Genomic DNA, 19,266 nt, shown 5'->3' with positions numbered 1-19,266 from the left:
CTAGGTTCCGTTATGATCTCTGAGAGGGTGGATGGGTGGGAGAGGACAACCCACCCCACCCAAACCACAAGAACATGTGTGAACAGGTGTGAAGTCATTTGGGGCTGACTCATTTGCTTAACTGTTCCCCTAAACTCCCCAGTCCACCAGGAGTGGGGTCTGGGTTCTCTTACTGAGTGCGTGCCTAAAACCAGGCAACTGAGACCTACAAGCAATTGAGCTATCTTTCAGCTAAGGGAGTCCAACTGAAAATCGTGTATCCCCTTGAACCTTGCTTGCCATGTTTAATTGGGAAGGAGTATATTGATGGGTTTCCTTATCTGCCTTTGCCCTTTGCAGTTTCTCTGGGGCTTAAGTGGAAGTCTGTCTTTGCAACACAGAGTGCGGTAGAGTTCATATATAACATTTTCCTTCTTCCCAGTCCTTACCCTAAAGTAGATGTTTGGATGGATTCCTTGATCTGTTTAAAAATCATACCTTCACTTTTCCCATCTTTTTTGCTTCGTTCTAGTTCAACCAGACCAACCAAGGTTGACTGATCTAATAACAGACAGGAAATTTCACATTGGTATGCAGAGGGGGTTCAGACACATAAGCTCACTGGCAGCCTCAGTATTCGGTGCTTTGCAGACTCATCACATTAGACTTTTAATTTGGCTTCCTTTTCAGGGTTTGTCCGTGACCTTGAGGAAGTCAATTTCCTCTTTCTGGACCTTCATAGCCCTAGCTATAAAATGAAATAATTATCTTGTCTGCAGAATAAGATAATTTTTCTAGTGCTCCTTAGATTTCTGATCCTGGAATTACCCTTTTCCCCCCTCCTTAGCAATCTGGATGAGAAGATCACCTTCAAACGTGGATTTGGAACTTTGGTGTGGCTTCAAGATCAGGTTCATGATTTGTGGATCCTAATACAAAATCAAAACCCAGGGCCCATTATGCAAAACTTATCAAGAATTTCAAGATAGCAAGAGAAAGGATTAAACCAAGTGTGGGGCTCTACTGAGCATGGGGCCCTGTTTAACTGTGTAGTTTGCACTTCTGAGGAGCCACACCAGGTGATCAAATGTATCGTATAGGACCCAGGGGCAGGTATTACCCAGCTGTGTTCATGCTCCTCCTCCACATTCTGCATTAAGTCCCTATCATCTTTTGCAGGACTAGCAAAATCAAATGCCTACAAAAGAAATGAATGATGTGTGCTAAGAATCAGGGTGTCTAGCAAAATGTTCCACCTAAAAGGAGCAGCTTATACTGAGCGCTAGCCAATTGTCCCTGTGGAAGAAGTCAGGTTTACTATTGCCAGACCTGAGGGTTCAAAAGAAGCCAGTATCTAGATTTTAGAAGAAGAAGAAGAAAAAAAGTGTGTGTGTGTGTGTGTGTACATACGTGTATGTGTATGTGTATGTGTGTGTACATACATGTATGTGTATGTGTACGTGTGTGTGTGTGTGTGTGTAGTTTTTGAATGTTGACAGTTGTTAAGAAAAATGACACCAAACTTGGAAATATGGCAAAAGGATGACTGTAGTTCTTTCAAGTGACCTCCAGGAGGATGTGGTTATCCAAGTGTGCTCCCCATCAACAGCATCAGCATCACCTGAGAGTAAATCATCAGCATCTGCCCTGGACCTGCTGCATCAGAAGCTCCAGAGTTGAAGATCACCACTGAGTTGTGAAAAGCCCTCCAGGTTTCCACCTGAAGACTGGGTTTGACAACTACTCTGTTTCCTGCTCAGAGCACTGTGGAACTCCAGGGGAATGTGGGATTGCGTCGCTTACGACTGGTATTTTATTATTATTATTAATTAGGATCCTGGAATTTTATACCTCCAAGAAGCTGGATGTTAACTTGCAGAAAACCAGTAAAATGCCAGTGATGTTTTTCTATCTGATAGAGCTACAAATGATTTTTGTCTGGTAGATAAATGTGAAGGATGTGATTTTGCTGCCTGAAAGCCATTAATCAGTTTTGGATTTCACATAATCTTAGAGTTCCCTTTTTCCAGTTTTTCCTATCCTCTTTTGAACTATGTTGGTCATCTTGCTGGCTCTCTTATTAATTAATTAAATATAATTTGGCAAATGCTCACTGGGTATTTTTATGATAATTATAGTATTTTGAAAATTATTTTTGATATGACTATAATTCAAATTATTTTTAAAGTATTGTGTTGGTCCATTTGGCTAATAGATTATTAACTCAAGACTTCTGACCTATAAAATTCCACCTGTCTTATTAAGTGTACAGAAAGTATCCTTGATCTATTCTTCTCGGCTTCACCTCCCTCACCGCATTTCACTACCTTCCTCTGATCTTGTGGGGTATTTATTTGCCTTTTTCCAACACTGAGCCCTACCCATCTCTGTTCCTTTGCTCTTTATAAATTCTCCTCCTTCAAGATTCAACCGAAACCACCTCCTTCATGAGGACTTCTGCAATCCTTGCTCAAACCCAATCTTCCCTTTCAGAGCTTCCTCAATCCTGAGCTTCCACTCATTGCAGGATGGAAGAAAATGTTTCCTCTTGTCATATGTAAAAGTCAAGTCTTATTGACTATCTTCTAACAGTGACTTTCAAATTTTAATTTGCCCACAAATCACCCTGGCTTTTTAGATCTTGTAAGAATGCAGCTTCTGATTCAAGAGGTTGGGACTGGGGGCCTGAGACTCTGCATTTATAATGCGCTCCCAGATGCTGCTGATGCTGCTGCTCTTTAGAGATTCTAGTGAGGATCTAGAGGATAGACTCTTAACTAGGCACCTTTATTTCAGGGCAGATTATAGGACTTTGCATATAGATGAGTGAAAAATTCATAGACTCAGAAGTCCCTTAGGTGTGGCTGTAAATGCAAAATGCTGCTGTTCTGAGATCTGTGCCTCCACTTCAATGCCATGGAGTGGAACACTCACTGGAGCTTTCTACCCTCTTTCCCCTTATTCTTAGGGATTGTGTCCTGACTGAGGGACTTTGGGAAAGATCCTCATCCTCTAGAATGCCAATTTCATATTCTCTGAATGGGATCACGAACACTTAGCTCAGGTCTTTTCAAATGGGATCAAATAAGAAAATGCAAGAAGTGTCACAGGAAACGGTTGGTGTAGCTGGGTGTATTGATGCATGCCTGTGATGACTTGGAAGCCGAGGCAGAAGAATTGCAGATTCAAGGCCAGTCTGAGCAATTTAGCAAGACCTTGTCTGTCTCAAAATGAAAAATAGAAAGGTAGTGGATACAGCTCAGAAGTAGAGCACTCCTGGTTCAATCCCCAGTCCTGGCCAAAAATAAACAAATAATAAAGAAAGAAGAAGAAAAGATTGGTGTAATCTTTGAATCCCCAAAGGCTTTATTTATCAGGACAGGAAAAAAAAAATATAGCTGGGGGAGGGAAACCAGTAGCTACTGAACGGAAACAGCTGCAGGAAGCTGGCTTCTATGATAAGTTTTACATCATTATCTCTATCAAAAATATTTGACTCCCGTCTTCTAGTCTGGCCTGTAAGGAGCTTAGGGGTCACCACTCCATCCCAATGACAAGTAAAAAGCTTAACAAACTAGAAAATCAACAACTCTTCCTAAGGTCCTGAGAGAAGGAGGGTTGCATATCAAACCCCTGTCCCCCAAATTAGAGACAGATCTGATACAGAGAATCCCAACTCACCAGAGCAGCAGCCTCCTGGGAGATGGCGCTGGAGTTTGAAAACCTGAACTCTAACTGGGGGACTGCTCAGGATGGACAGCTCTGAGCGTTAAAAACACTGGGGAACCAGTTTATGGTGACAGAGTTTTACCTCCAGTGGCCCTACTCAAACCTCACAGTGAATGTCAGAGCAAAGCCTCCTTGGAGGAAATCAAAAGGAACTGTTTTGAAATAGGCCAAACCATTCTGCTCCTGTTAAGGCCTGTCCTCAGGAGAAGCTATTTTTACCAGGGCCTAAGCTGCTAGGGTGTTATTAGATCCTAACCTACCTGAGGAAGGGAAATACTAACTCCTCTTCCCTTCAGCCTTCCACATGGCAGAGGGAAAAACACAAGGCCAGCCCCTCCAGCCATCTTGTCCCACCTTGGTGGGTGTGTGGTGGGGGTGGGGAGAGAAGTGTGAGGGGAAATGAGAAGCACTGTTAAAATTCACAGCCCAGGATTGGGGTTGTCCCTCAGTATAGAGCGCTTGCCTAGCACATGTGGGGCACTGGGTTCCATCCTCAGCACCACATAAAAATAAATGAATAAAATAAAGGTATTGTGTTCATCTACAACTAAAAATAAATAGATAAATTCACAGCCCAAGGACACGGGCTCTCCAAAATACCGAGGCCTACCCATAGGACCATATAATGTTTCTCTCCCCAACACCTTACTACTACGTCACTTCACGTTACTTCAGTTTTTTACCTTGAACATAAGATCTTTTCCAAATTTCAACCAAAAATACCAGGCATAAGAAAAGACAAAAAAAAAAAAAAGAGGTTAAAGAGAATAAATAAGCACCAATACTAGATATGGAAGGGATGTTGAATTTTTCATTCCAGGAATTACACAAATATTTGATTGTGTTAGTTTTTTTTTATTGCTGTGACCAAAAGAACGGTTTAGAGAAAAAAATATTTTCAGCTTATGGTTCAGAGGTTCACTCCATGATTGGCTGACCCCATAGCTCTGGGCCTGATGTGAGGTAGAACATTATTCTAGAAGTGTGTCGTGAAGGAAGGCCACTCAGCATGGAAGCTAGGAAGTAGTGAGAGAGAGAGAGAGAGAGAGAGAGAGAGGGCAAGAAGCCAAGGATAAGATATAATCCCAACTTGCCTACAGTTACCATCCATTCGAATTATTAACCCATCAAATGGATTAATTCACCTATGTGGTCTCTCACTATTGCCTAAAAAAGCCCTAACTCTGAACTTTTCTACATCTGGGATGGTGCTTCCAAAACATAAGCTTTTCAGGACACATTTCTAGACCCAAGTCGTGACAACAATTACTAGGCTGGGGAGTTTAATGGAAAAAAGTAGGCAACATGCAAATACAGATAAAAATGTAAGCAGAGAGATGGAAATCCAGAGAAAGAATCAAAAAGAAATGCTAGACGTGAGAAACCTAACAGAAGTGAAAAATATCACCAGGTACAGTAGTGCACACCTGTAACTCAGCAACTTAACGAGGCCCTCAGCAACTTAGCAAGACCCTGTCTTAAAAAAAAAAAAAAAAAAAAGACCTTTAGTAAACTGAACCCAGATGAGGAAGAATCACTGAGCTTGAGAGTATAACTATAGAAACTTCCAAGCCTGAAGAAAAAAAAAAGAGTGGGGGGAACCTCCCCCCCCAAAAAAAACTAAGCAACAGAACAGAATACCCCCAAACTATGGGACAACTATAAAATATATAAATACATGAAATAAGAATACCAGAAGGAGAAGAGAAGAATAGAAGAAATATTTGAAGCAATTGCCGGGTTTCTGTTCTCACAACTAAAAGGCTCAGGGGTCACTCCAGTTAAACTGGGCTAACTGGGCTGCACGAAATTACCCCACAAGAGACACAAATACCTTTTTCTTTGGGATCACTCCTCTGACCTTAAGGGTCCGCAGAAAGAGAGAGAGAGCTCGAGAGCATGCGCTGACCCCTTTTATTGAGGAGAAGCTATTCAAATGAGGCAAGGGGTCAGGTTTCAGGGGGCTGAGTCTATCTTCATGATGTCCACTGTCAGCAGGTTGACTGACACCTGGGTAAGCCACACCCAAGGGCACAGTAAGAGGAGGGGACACACACAAGGCACTTCCATGGAAGATTCTATCCTAAACAGGGAAAGGGGTTATATTACAAAGGAACAGGTGAGCATAGCTTCACCCATGGGGGTGTAGCAAGACACACCCATGCCCGAGACACGGACCCTTGAACCCAAGAAGCGGGGGAAAGCTCTGCCACATTTCTATGACTGAGTGCCTCAGCACCCAGCCAGGGAGTGTGACTCAGTCACGTGTAAGGTTGGTCTCCCACAAGCAATAATGATGGATAGTTGCCCTAAATTCATATCAGACATAAACCACAGGTCCAGGGAGCTTAGACAACACCAAGCAGAATAAATGCAGAAAAAAACCAAAACCCCACAGAACAACAAAACAAAAACTCACACACACAAAAATGCCTAGGCTTATAGTATGCAAATTTGTGAAAATCAAACATAAAGAAAAAATTTTGAAAGAATCCAGAGGGAAAAAAAATATCACCTTACCAAAGGAAAAGCAAAGAATTAGAGCCACTTCTTTCCAGAAGCCATACAGAGTTAAAGATGGGAATATAATATTTAAAGTGTTAAGAGAAAAGTTCACCCATCCAAAATTCTGTGCTCTGTAAAATTTTGCTTCAAGAGAGTTGAAGAAATAAAAGTTTTCTCAGGCAGACAAAAACTGAGTAAACTTGTTGCCAGTAGACCTATCTTGCAGAAAACGTTAAAAAAAAAAAGAAAGAAAAGAAAAAAGATTTTGTACAGAAGAAGAATGATAGAGGTCAGAAATTTTGATCTACATAATGAGGAGCATCAGAGAATGAGTCAGTAAAAGTAAAATAAAACTTATTTTCTTATTCTTAATTGGTCTAGGTAACAGTTTGTTCAAAATAATAATAATGGCCAGGCCAGTGGTTCATGCCTGTAATCCCAGTGGCTTGGGAGGCTGATCATGAGTTCAAAGCAAGGCTCAGCAATTTAGTGAGGCCCTAGGCAACTAAATGAGACCTTTTCTCTAAATTTAAAAAAAAAAAAAAGAGGTGAGGATGTGACTCAGGAAGCGACCCTGGATTCAATCCACTGGTACTAAGTAAATAAATAAAATAGGGGCTGAGGTTGTAGCTCAGTGGTAGAGTGCTCACCTTGCATGTGGAGGGCACAGGGTTTGATCCTCAGCACCACATAAAAAAATAAAATAAAGGCATTGTGTCATCTACAACTAAAAAATAATTTAAAAAAATAAAATAATAATAGCAACAGTGTATCTAAATATGCAAGCTTGTAAGCACACCCATATATCGTGCTATGCACACATTCTCCTCCAGTTCACATGGAACATTCAGCAAGATAGAGCACATTCAGAGCCATAAAACACATCATAACACATCTATGTGGCCCCACAGTATGGCCCCGCCCTCACATGGCTGGCCGAAACTGACAAGTTCCTCACCCATGCAAGGGGCACCACATCCAGAGGTTCCAGCCCTTGTGCCTTGCCCAAGGGAGTGGCATCTCAGTTGGTAGGAAAATTCAAAAACTCCTGTGGTCTAGGCCACCTGGATGCTTGCAGGTATCACCAACATTGATTACCGCTGAAGAGCTACACTGACACACCACACAAAAGACATACAACATATCCAATCTACACCCCAGGACCCATCATCCCAGAACACCTTTTACTACAGAAGCCACACTTGCAAATTGGTAGATGCAACTGACCTACAGATGCACAAACACCTATGTAGGGATACCAGTAGCATGACACAAGGTAACACGGCGCCTCTGAAGTAACACCATAACTCTGTAGCAACAGACCCAAACGAAAGGAAATCGATGAATTGCCTGAATTGAATGAATTTAAGAAAACTTAATAACATACAAAGCATACAGATAGACATTCAATAAAATTAGGAAGAATTGAAGATATGAATCAGAAGTTCATCAAAGGGAGAAAGATCCTTTTTGAAGGCTGGGTGCTGGGTGGTACAGCCCTTTACTAGCACAGAAGGCCCTAGGTTTGATCCCCACCACTAGGGGAGAGAGAATAAGAACAGGAAGAAATCTTGGCGCTAAAGAAGTCAATAAATAAAAATGAAATACATAGTTGAGAGTGTCAACAGCAGAATTATTAGGGAGGAAAAAAAAGAATTTTGAGCTTGAAGATAGGTCTTGAAATAACCTAGTCAGGTTTTTGTTTGTTTGTTTGTTTTTGTTTCTTTTAATGTTTTTAAGACCAAAGAAAGCCATTGAGACTTATGGGACATCCTTAAACAAGCAAATTTTCACATTATGGGTATTCCAGAAAGAGAAGAGAAGGGAAAAGACATTTAAAAAAAACTTAATGAATTAATTGCTAAAATCTTTCTAAATTTTGGAAAGATAGGGATACCCAGGTCCAAGAACCTCAAAGGACCTCCCTATGAGGCATGCTATAGGCAAACTCTCAAGAATTCAAGACAAAGTATTTTAAAAACAGTAAGAGAGAAGTATCAAATCATTTATAAGGGAATTCCCATTTAGTAGCAGAAGACTTCTCAGCAGAAAGCTTACAGGCAAGGAGAGAATGGGGTGATATATTCAAAGTCCAGAAAGAAAAATATTTCCAAGCAAGAGTACTATATCAAGCAAAGCTATCCTTTGGAAAGGAAAGGGAAATAAAGACTTTTCAAGATAAAAACAAGCAAACAGGGGCCAGGGCTGCGGCTCAGCGGTAGGGCATTTGCCTGGCATGTGTGAGGCACTGGGTTTGATTCTTGGCACTGCGTATAAATAAATACAGTAAAAGTCTATCAACAACTAAGAAAATATTTAAGAAACAAACAAACAAAACAACAATAACAACAACAAAAAACCCAAGCAAACAAAAAATAAAACAAACAAAAACCCTTAGGGAATTCCTTCAAGAATGGCCTGCTGAAACTGACAGGTGCCTCACCCATGCAGGGTGTACCACATCCAGAGGTGCCAGATTGGCCTTCCAACACACGTTTAAGAAAGTCCTATGCTAGAAGCAAAAGGATGGTGACTACCACCACAAAAACCCACAAAAGCATAAAACCCAATGGCAGAGCAGATACCCAGAAGAGAAAGACAGGCGAATCAAGCCCTACTGGTACAGAAAACCACAAAACCATGAAGACGAACAACAATACAGGAGGAAATTAACTAAGGTTATACACAACAACTAGAAAAACATTGACAGGATGAGGGTGTCTTGTCAATAATAATTTTGAGTATAAATGGATTAAACTTCTCAATTAAAAAATATAGATTGACTGAATGTTTTAAAAAAAGACAACTGCAACAACAAGAAACCAAAAAACCAACAAAACACTGCTTACAAGAAACAGTTTTCACCCACGAAGACGTACAGATGGAAAGTGAAGGAATGGAAAAAGATATCCCATACCAAAGAAATGAAAATCGACTTTAAACAAAAAATTGTAAAAGAGACAAAGTCACTATAAAATGACAAAGGGATCAATTCAACAAGAGGGAATAACAGTTTATATGACTGGCATATATACATTATATACACTATGTGTACCTATATACCCAGTGCTCCCATTACATAAACATTATTGAATCTAAAGGGAAAGATAGACTCTAATATAACAGTAGTTAAGGACTTAAATTCCCTACTTTCATCAATAAGCAGATCATTCATAGCAAAAATCAACAAGGATACATTGGAATTAAACTGTGCTATGGATCAAATGGACCTAGTGGAACTTATAAAATATTTCATTCTATAGATTCAGAATATACACACTCTTCTAATCAGCATGTGAAGCCTCGTCCAGGATCAACCACATGTTAAGGCACAAAATAAGTCCCCAATTAAAAAAAAATGGAGTCATAGTATGTGTCTTTTTTGTCAAAAATGGAATTAAACTACAAATCAAGAAGACAAACTAGAAATTGTAGAAATACATGAAAAATTAAACAACATGCTTTTGAATGATCAGTGGGTCAGTGAAAAAAGAAATGAAAAGGGCAATTTAAAAATTTCCTGAAATAAATGAAAACACAGCATTTAAAAAGTTATGGGTTACAGCCAAAGTAATAGTAGTTTATAGAGGTAAGTGGTAAGTGCCTATGTGAAAAAGGCAGAAAGATTTTAAGTAAATGACTTAAAAGAACAACTTAAGGAACTAGAAAATCAAGAACAAATCAAACCCAAGATGAGTAAAAGGAAAGAAATAGGAAAGGACAGAGCCAAAATAAACAACACAGAGACAAAAAACAAACAGAAAAGGCTAGTAAAAAAAAAGTAGATTCTTTTTTTTTTAAGAGAAACAAAATTGGCAATCCTTTCCCTAGAGGTTTGCAGTAACATGGATGGAACTGGATGATGTTTTGTTAAGTGAAATAAGTCAGGCACAGAAAGATAGATAATGTATGTTCTCACATGTGAAGCTAAAATGTGTGTCAAAGAAGTAGAAAATAGAATAATGGTTACCAGAGCCTGGGAAGGAGGTGGGGAAGGGCAGATGGAGAGAGGATGGTTGATGGGTACAGAGATATAGTTGGACAGGAAGAATAACTTCTAATGCTCTATAGTGCAGTAGTTATTCTACTATGGCTGACAACCATTAGTTAGATATTTCAAAAGAGCTAGTACAGAGAGTTTTGTATGTTCCCAACACACAAATATAAAAAAAAAAAGGGTGATAGATATGCCAATTGCTCTGGTCTGACCACTGTGCATTGTCACATGTATTCAAATATCACACTGTACTCTATTGTTATAGTTTGGGCCTCAAATATCCTCTAATGGCCCATGTATTAAAGGCATGGTTGTGGAACTTTTAAGAGGTAGGAAGTTAGGTCATTCAGGACACGCCCTTGAAGGGGATTGTGGGAACCTGCTCTTGGCCTCTCTGTTTGCATCCTGGCCATGAGAGGAATGAGTTACAGGCCCTTTAGCAGGAAATATATGGTTTTAAACTTTACTCAAATTGAATTTATAATCCCTGTGACTTCCCTACATATACATTACAAAAGAGTGTAGAAAAATGAGCAAATGCTAAACTATGTTGATAACTTATTCTTCAGAGTTTGAGGCTTTAGAAATCGTCCACACACTTGGTGTATTAATGCAGGTTCATCCACATAGCAAATGCAGCTCTGTATTATAGGATATAGATCAAGGGTGTACGGGTGCAAAGGTGGGGGTGGGGGTTTAGGTACTTTTGCTTGATTTTGATGTGACCCTGAAACTGCTCTGAAAGTAAACTTTATTAGTTTAAAACATTTGGCGGGGGGAGGGTCACATGGGAACAAATAAGTATTATCTATTTGCTTGGCTGTTCTGCCATCGAAGGGGGGCAATGCTGGAGTTTAAGCTCATCTGAGGACAGGCTGAATTCAAATTTCTGGAGTCATAGGAAAACAAAGAAAAAGAAAAAAAGGAGGGAGGCTGAGGCAAGATGATCGCAAGTTCAAAGGCAATCTTAGCAACTTAGTGAGACTCTCAAGTTTAAAAAAAAGAAAAAGAAAAGAAAAGAAAGAAAGAGAGAAAGAAAGAAAAACGTTAATTTGAGCAGGAATTTGAAGCACCTGCAAACCTGGGGCATGATAGAACTCACAGCCACAAACAAACACCTGCACCTCTTCAAGCTCATCTGTGGCTCTGTGGTAATAACAGAGTAGCACTGTGGGTGTTGACAGTGGCTTTGGTGTTATTAACATTTTGGTTTCAATCTAGGCTTGTCTCCAACCTAGTAGCTACATAAACACTCTCTAGTTACTCTTCAGCTGCCACCTCTGGCCTCAGTTGCCTCAACCCTGGAGTAGAAATAGCAATAGTATCTACTACAGAAGGTTTTCCCATGGAGAAAACAGAAGAATAAATGGACTAGCACATCATAAACTCTGTATGATCCATAGTAACCACACTACTAGTTGAACCATATGGCATTGCCAATGTTTGTTTGTAACTATATTAGATCATTTTTTTTCGTGACTAAAATGACATTCCTGTGACTAGAGAACGTTATAAAGAAAAGAGATCCATGTATTTCACAGTTCCAGAGGGTCATGTGCATCATCTTGGCTCTGATGGCCTGGTACGTGGCACACAGTGGTGGGAGTGCATTAGGAACAAAAGATCATATCCCCAGATGGGAAATCAGAGAATGGGACTAGGGCCCCTCAATCCCTTCTGAGGTTATGCCCCCACTTGACCTAAGGATGTACCCCTAGGATTAAGCCTCCAACAAGTGAGCATTTGAGGATAATTCACATCCAAACCATGGTACTGACCTACTAAATCACACATCCGTGATATTTGACCTAATATCTCCTCATAGGATTGTTATTGGCATTAAATTAGATGATAAAGGTGCTCTGCTTAGCACCAGCCAAACTGCTCACTAGTCAATAGTATTGACTGTTATTATGTGGCACTTTGGGAACTGTGCCCCATGTTGAAAAAAATCAAAAGACCCAAGGTACACATCAGGAAACCTGATCATGCGCTGTAATTGGTCATTTAATTTACTTGTCAATTACTTCCTTCTTTTATCCCACCATGATCATTATAGTGGAGTTGTCTTGGACTTCTGTGTAGATTCTAGCAGATGCCAAGTACATAATAGAGGCTTAATAAATACCTCTTGAATGAATGATTTGAAGGAAGAGCTTTATGGCTGTCAAGGGGCTGAGGAGATTTGCTTCTCCTGTGGATTATTGAAAAAACAAACAGAAGACTGAAGTCTTTAACATAAGCAAGAAACTTGAGTAAAAGGCCCTATTTATTTATTTATTTATTTAATTTTAATTTGTTATCTATGACAGCAAGATGCATTACAATTCATATTATACATATAAAGCACAATATTTCATATCTCTGGTTGTACACAAAGTAGTCACACCATTCATGTCTTCATACATGTATGCAGAAGAGGGATGTCCATCTCATTCTACCATCTTTCCTACCCGCATGCCTCCACCCTTCCCCTCCCTCTCTTTGCCCTATCTACAGTTCATCTAATCTTCTTGTGCCTCCCACCTCCAACTCCATTATGAATCAGCCTCCTTATATCATAGAAAACACTCAGCATTTGGGTTTTTGAGACTGGCTAACTTCACTTAGCATTATATTTTCCAATTCCATCCATTTACCTGCAAATGCCATGATTTTATTCTCTTTAATTGCTGAGTATTGTTGCATTGTGTATATATACCACATTTTCCTTATCCATTTATCTACTAGGTTGGTTCCACAGTTTAACTATCGTGAATTGTGCTGCTATAAACATTGATGTGGCTGTGTCCCTGTAGTATGCTGTTTTTAAATCCTTAAAAATGGTGTGGAATGAGATGAACATTACTAACCTAAGTACATGTATGAAGACATGAATGGTGTGACTCTACTTTGTGTACAACCAGAGATATGAAAAATTGTGCTCTATATGTATAATATGAATTGTAATGCATCTTGCTGTCATATATAACAAATTAAAATTTAAAAAATAAAATAAATAGTATAGGCTGAGGAGTGGGATAGCTGGGTCAAATGGTGGCTCCATTCCAAGTTTTCCAAGGATTCTCCATACTGCTTTCCATATTGGCTGCACCAGTTTGCAATCTTACCAGCAATGTACCAGTGTGCCTTTTCCCCCACATCCTGGCCAACAGTTGTTGTTGTTTGTATTCTTGATAGCTGGCATTCTGACTGGAGTGAGATAAAATCCTAGAGTAGTTTCTACTTGTATTTCTCTAATTGCTAGGGATGTTGAATATTTTTTCATATATTTGTTGATTGATTGTATCTCCTCTTCTAAGAAGTGTCTGTTCAGTTCCTTGGCCCACTTATTGATTGGGTTATTTGTTTTTTTGGTATTAAGATTTTTAAGTTCTTTGTATACCCTAGAGATTAGTGCTCTATCTGATGTGCTTGTGGTAAAGATTTGCTCCCGTTTTGTTGGCTCTCTGTTCACCTCATTTATTGTTTATTTTGCTGAGAAGAAGCTTTTTAGTTTGAATCCATCCCATTTATTGATTCTTGGTTTTAATTCTTGTGCTATAGGAATTTTATTAAGGAAGTCGGGTCTAATCCAACATGATGGAGATTTGGGCCAACTTTTTCTTCTAATAGACACAGTATCTCTGGTTTAATTCCTAGGTCCTTAATTCACTTTGAGTTTTGTGCATAGTAAGAGATAGGGGTTCAGTTTCATTTTGTTGCATATGGATTTCCAGTTTTCCCAGCGCCATTTGTTGAAGAGGCAGGCTAAAAGGCCCTATTGTTTTAATTCCTTCCATCAAAATGGATTCTATTGGATCCATACTATTCTAACATGGCTCCCTCACAGAATATTTGTAAAGCAAGAGAGTTCTTGGGTGATTATGCATCTATTCCTATGGCTCAAATCAAGAGAACTGGGAATACCAAGTCCTTCAAGGATGCAGAGTGACAGGAGCTCTCACACATTGCTGATGGGAATGCCAAATTGCACAGCCATTTTGGAAACTAATTTTTTGCAGTTTCTTATAAAGTTCAACATATGCTTAACTATGATATCCAGCAGTTCCACTCCTATTTACCCCAGAGAAATGAAAACTTGTGTTCATTTAATATTTGAATATTTATAGTCACAATATTCCTGATTACAAAACCAGACACACCCAGGTGGCCTTCATCTGGAGAGTGGATGACTAACTATGGAACTTCCATACAATGAAACACCACTGAGCCATCTAAAGGAAGGAAGCATCTGTGCTCTCTATGAAAAAGGAGAGATGAAAATGTCTACATCCTGCATGGTTCCATTTACAGGACATCTTGAAAAGGGCCACACCAAGAGATATGAAACAGAACAGTGATGGCTAGAGCCTAGGCAGAGGGGTGTAATGCAAGAGGGAGGTGGAAAACTATGGGGGTGGTCTTGATTGTGAAAGTGGTTCTTCAAATGTATGTTGTTTATTAAAACTCATAGAACTATAGACTAAAAATTGGAGACTGTTCATGTGCATAAGTTATATCTAAATAAATAGGAATTAAAAAAAATGAGCTTGTTCCTGGAAAAATGAATCACAAAGTCAGTTATCACAGGGCAACGTTATTTCCATAACAGGGGCCAATGAAGACCGTTATCTTGTGGTGGCTTGGAAGTTGGTGCTGAGTCAGAATGAGTTGACTGTTATTAATTATATAATTAATCTTATTAAAATTTTGTTGCACTTTGTAAATGTAGGGTAGGTGGGGGATGAGAGAAGAACAAAGTCCCATTTCTTGTTGTAATGGACTCACATTCTAGTAAAAGGGAGTAAGCAAAAGACAGGGACAGTATGCCATGATCAATATCTGATAATAATTGAAGACTGAGTACATGGTTGGGGAATGTAGCTCAGTGCAAGAGCACATGCTTAGTGTGTTTCATTTCCAGCAAAACACTCTCTCTCTCTCTCACACACACACACACACACACACACACACACACACACACAAAGAAGTATGGCCATAAGTCATCTAATGATGGGGACATGTTCTAAGAAGGGTGGCATTAGGTGATTTTGTCATTGTGTGAACATCATAGAGTGTACTTACATAACCTAGATGGTACAGGTCAGTGGCCTGTGACATGGCCTCTTGATGTAATGGAGAGATGTAAACAGATGTTTGAGGTTGTGGCTGGATTAACAGTGCACACTATTTTGCAGAAAACTTTTTTTTTTATAGAGTGATCTAAAATAATGATAAAAAAATATAGAGTGATAAATACATAACCCAGTGACATAATTGTTTATTATCAAGAACTGTGTCCTGGACATCATCGTGTGTGCTATACTTTTATACAGCTGGCTGCGCAGTAGGTGTGTTTACAACAGTATCACCATGAACTCATGAGCGGCGTGTCCTGCTCTGGCTTTTCTATGGCTATGATGTCACAACTTTCCTAGCTCCCTGCTAACCTCATGGGACCTTCTCCTGTATGCAGGCTGCTGTTGACAGAAATGTCTCCATGCAGTATTCTACTGTACATAATTAGACTTGTCATGCATTACATAACTGAGTGCATGAACCAGGCGCCATGAATAACACCCACCCCTCTGCAGCAACTGGCAGGAGAAGGAGGGGATGATTAACTGACATTTGCTGACTGTTTACTGTGGAAGACCGCTGTTCTAAACACAGAGCCTGAAGGAGCTAGGAACTGTCGTTACCATCATCCTGTATAGATGAGGCAACAGAGTCACAGAAAAGTTGATTCCTTTGCCCATGGTCACAGAGCTAATAAAGAACAGAAAAGGAATGTGACCCCTGGCAGGACGACTGTCTCTTAACCATAATAGAACACTATAGCTAGGAAGAGGCAGTGATTCAGCCACCTCAAATCCTGAATTTTAGCATTACATGGTATAACCCTGGCTCAGTTTCCTCAACATCAGAGTGAGAAATTCAGTATATATAAAGAGGTCAATTATGCAAAATGCTCTGCTTAATTCAGCTAAGACTTCTCTTTTTCTGTTTTTTTTAAAAATATGTTTATCATTTACCTACTCCACTTACTAAAACAATCACTTACTTATGGTAGAAAATTAGAGAGAGATTTAAAAAATCCAAATAAAACAAAACAAAAAATTCCTCCATAGTCTCACCATGCAGAGGTTACCCCCGCTAACATTTTGGCACATTTCTTTCTAGTCTTTTTAAAAAAATGTCCTTTATTTACATAGCTGAGATCATACTTCAATGTAATTTTGGATCCTGCTTTTTTCCCACTTAACATCAGAGCCTAAACTCTCATCATTTTAAGTGGCTGCACAATAATCCATCATATGGATATTATATAATTTATGAACTGTTCCTTCACAGTTGCATATTTAGGTTGCTTCCAAAATTTTCACTATTATAAATAACCCACTATGAACATTCTAGTCCATAAATCTGTGTGTGCGCTGCAGATTATTTTTTTAGGATGGTTTCCCAGAAATGCAATTACTAGGTTAAATGTCAGAAATATTTTAAAGGTTATGTAGAGATGTAGTATTCTTTATAAAAAGTACATACATTCTTTACAAATAAATGGAAAGACTTCCAGGAGTCAAGAGCCATGTACGTACTTGTTCCCGAGTTTTAAGAGTGGAGCAGGGTGGCTGTGAGACAACTAGGGACGCTCTGACTTCTCCATAGTGTGTTGATCATTGGGCTTTTTCTCCAGCTACCTTCAGCTTGAGCTCCTCAAGTGTTAGGGACACATGCTGATTCAAAGATCATCTGACTGTCAGCTAATGGAAATAAATTTCACGTATGAAGTTTGGATGTCTGCGGGAATTGCTCACAGCATCAGTTAAGCATGGCACTTGAGCATGTTTTACTTCACACAGTTGGTCGCTGTCATTATTGTAACAGCTCCTCACAGCTCCTGGGTGAAACAGATAGGAGGGGAATATTCCCATTCCCAGGTCATTCATTAGAAGCCCAGACCCACAAAGGAGAAGTGACTTACTCAAGGTCACAGAGCTGGTTGGAGAGAGCACCAAAACTAGGACTGTGGCCTCGCATACAGATTGAATTCGTCTCCCACTCCAAATTCCTATGCCGAAACTCTAAACCCAATATGATTGCATTTGGAGATAGTCTATAAAAAGTCAATAAAGGTTAAAAAAAGTCATAAGGGTGAGGTCCTGCTCTGATAGAACAGAAGTTCTTTCTTTCTTTCTTTCTTTCTTTCTTTCTTTCTTTCTTTCTTTCTGCACTGGGGATCACACCCAAGGGGGTGTTTTACCATTGAGATGCATCCCTAGTCCCTTTAAAGATATATTTTTAAATTTTGAAACAAGGTCCCAGTAAGTTGCTGAGAGTCTTGCCGAGTTGGGGAGGCTGGCCTTGAGTTAGCAATCCTCCTACCTCAGCTTCCTGAGACACTGGAATTACAAGCCTGTGACACTGCTCTGGTGAACTGCTATTCTTATAAGAAACACCAGAACTTGCTTGCTCTCTTTCCGCATGTGGAGAGAAGATGTTTGAGGACCTGCAACGTGACCATCTATAAGGCAGAGAGACCTCACCAGAAACCAACCCTGATGGCATCTTGATCTTGGACTTTTAGTCTTCAAAATTAAGAGAAGGTAAGTTTCTGTTGTGTAGGCCATTTGGACTGTGGTGTTTTGTTAGCCTTAGCAGACTAATACTAATACTAATGGTGCTTCCATAACAATATGGAATTGGCTTTGGAAATGGGTAATGGGTAGAGGCTGGATAAACTTGGAGGTCCATGCTAGAAAAAGCCTGGATTACCTCGAAGGACTGTTGGTAGAAAAGTGGATGTTAAAGATGATTCTGGCAAAGGTTCAGGAAGAAGAGTTATAGAGAAAGCTTCTATAGTCTTGGGAAACACATCTATCACCATGAACGTAATGTAATAGAAATGTACATGTTAAAGGTGATTCTAGCGACATCTCAGGTGGCAACGAGACATGTTATTAGAATAGAGGAAAGGTGGGCTGGGGCTGGGGCTCAGAGGAAGCCTACTTGCCTGTCATGTGTGAGGCACTGGGTTCGATTCTCATCACTGCATATAAATAAATAAAATAAAGGTCTATCAACAACTAAAATTAAAAAAAAATAGAGGAAAGGTGACCCTTGTTATAAAGTGGCAAAGGACTTGACTGAATTGTGTTCTAGTGTTTTGTGCAAAGTAGAAATTGTGAGTGACAAATTTAGACACGTATTTAGTTGCAGAGATTCCTAAACAAAGTGTTGAAGGTGTAGCCTGGTTTCTCCTGGATGCTTGTGCAAAATGTGGGAGAGGGGATATACAGTGAAGGAATTGTCAAGCCCATAAGAACCAGAACTTGAAAATTTCAGCCCATTCATATTGTAAAAGATGAGAAAGCATATTGTGGAGTGAACACCAAGATTGTGGCTGAAAAATTGCTCTCTAAGATTAACCCCATTTTTAGCAGAAGTCAGGTATTGGGATAGGATTGTACAAGTAAAGACACTACCAGTTTGGATCAAAGGGAACAGAATCAGGATGAAATAAAGGAAAGCTCTCGGATTTCTGGAATTCTACAGGACAGGGCAATAGAGCTTTTAGGCTTAGAACTTGCTTTATCCTTCAAGAATGGCACCTGCCAATAATCCCAGTGACTCAGAAGGCTGAGATAGGAGGATTGCAAGTTCAAGGCCAGCCTCAGCAACTTAGTGATATCCTATACCAAAATAAAAAATAAAAACGGGTTGGAGATATAGCTCAGAGGTGAAGTGCCCTGGGTTCAATCCCCAGTACCCCCACCCCCCAAAAAAAGAAAAGGGAAGAATGACCCTTAAGGCATTTCAGAGATCAACTGTGCTGCCACTTCCTCCATGGGTACAAAGAGCAAGGCTGTTCTATAAGTTGGACCCTCTCTTCTTTGGGTCCAGTACTTCAAGGGCAGGGCTGTGGCAAAGAGCTATGGGAGGTAGTCCACTGCTTAGGACTGTGCGGATGACACTGTTGTGCCAGTGGACTTGAGGGCAGACCATCCAGCCAAAGAGATTGCACAGCTTTAAGAAATAGTGGGCTTTTGCCAGGAGTGGTGGTGTACTAC

This window comes from Marmota monax, unplaced genomic scaffold, assembly GCF_021218885.2.
Source record: "Marmota monax isolate L192 unplaced genomic scaffold, Marmota_monax_Labrador192_F-V1.1 WCK01_AAM20220418_F8-fsc00229, whole genome shotgun sequence".
Classification (NCBI taxonomy): Eukaryota; Metazoa; Chordata; class Mammalia; order Rodentia; family Sciuridae; genus Marmota; species Marmota monax.
Note: the sequence above shows the minus strand (reverse complement) of the source record.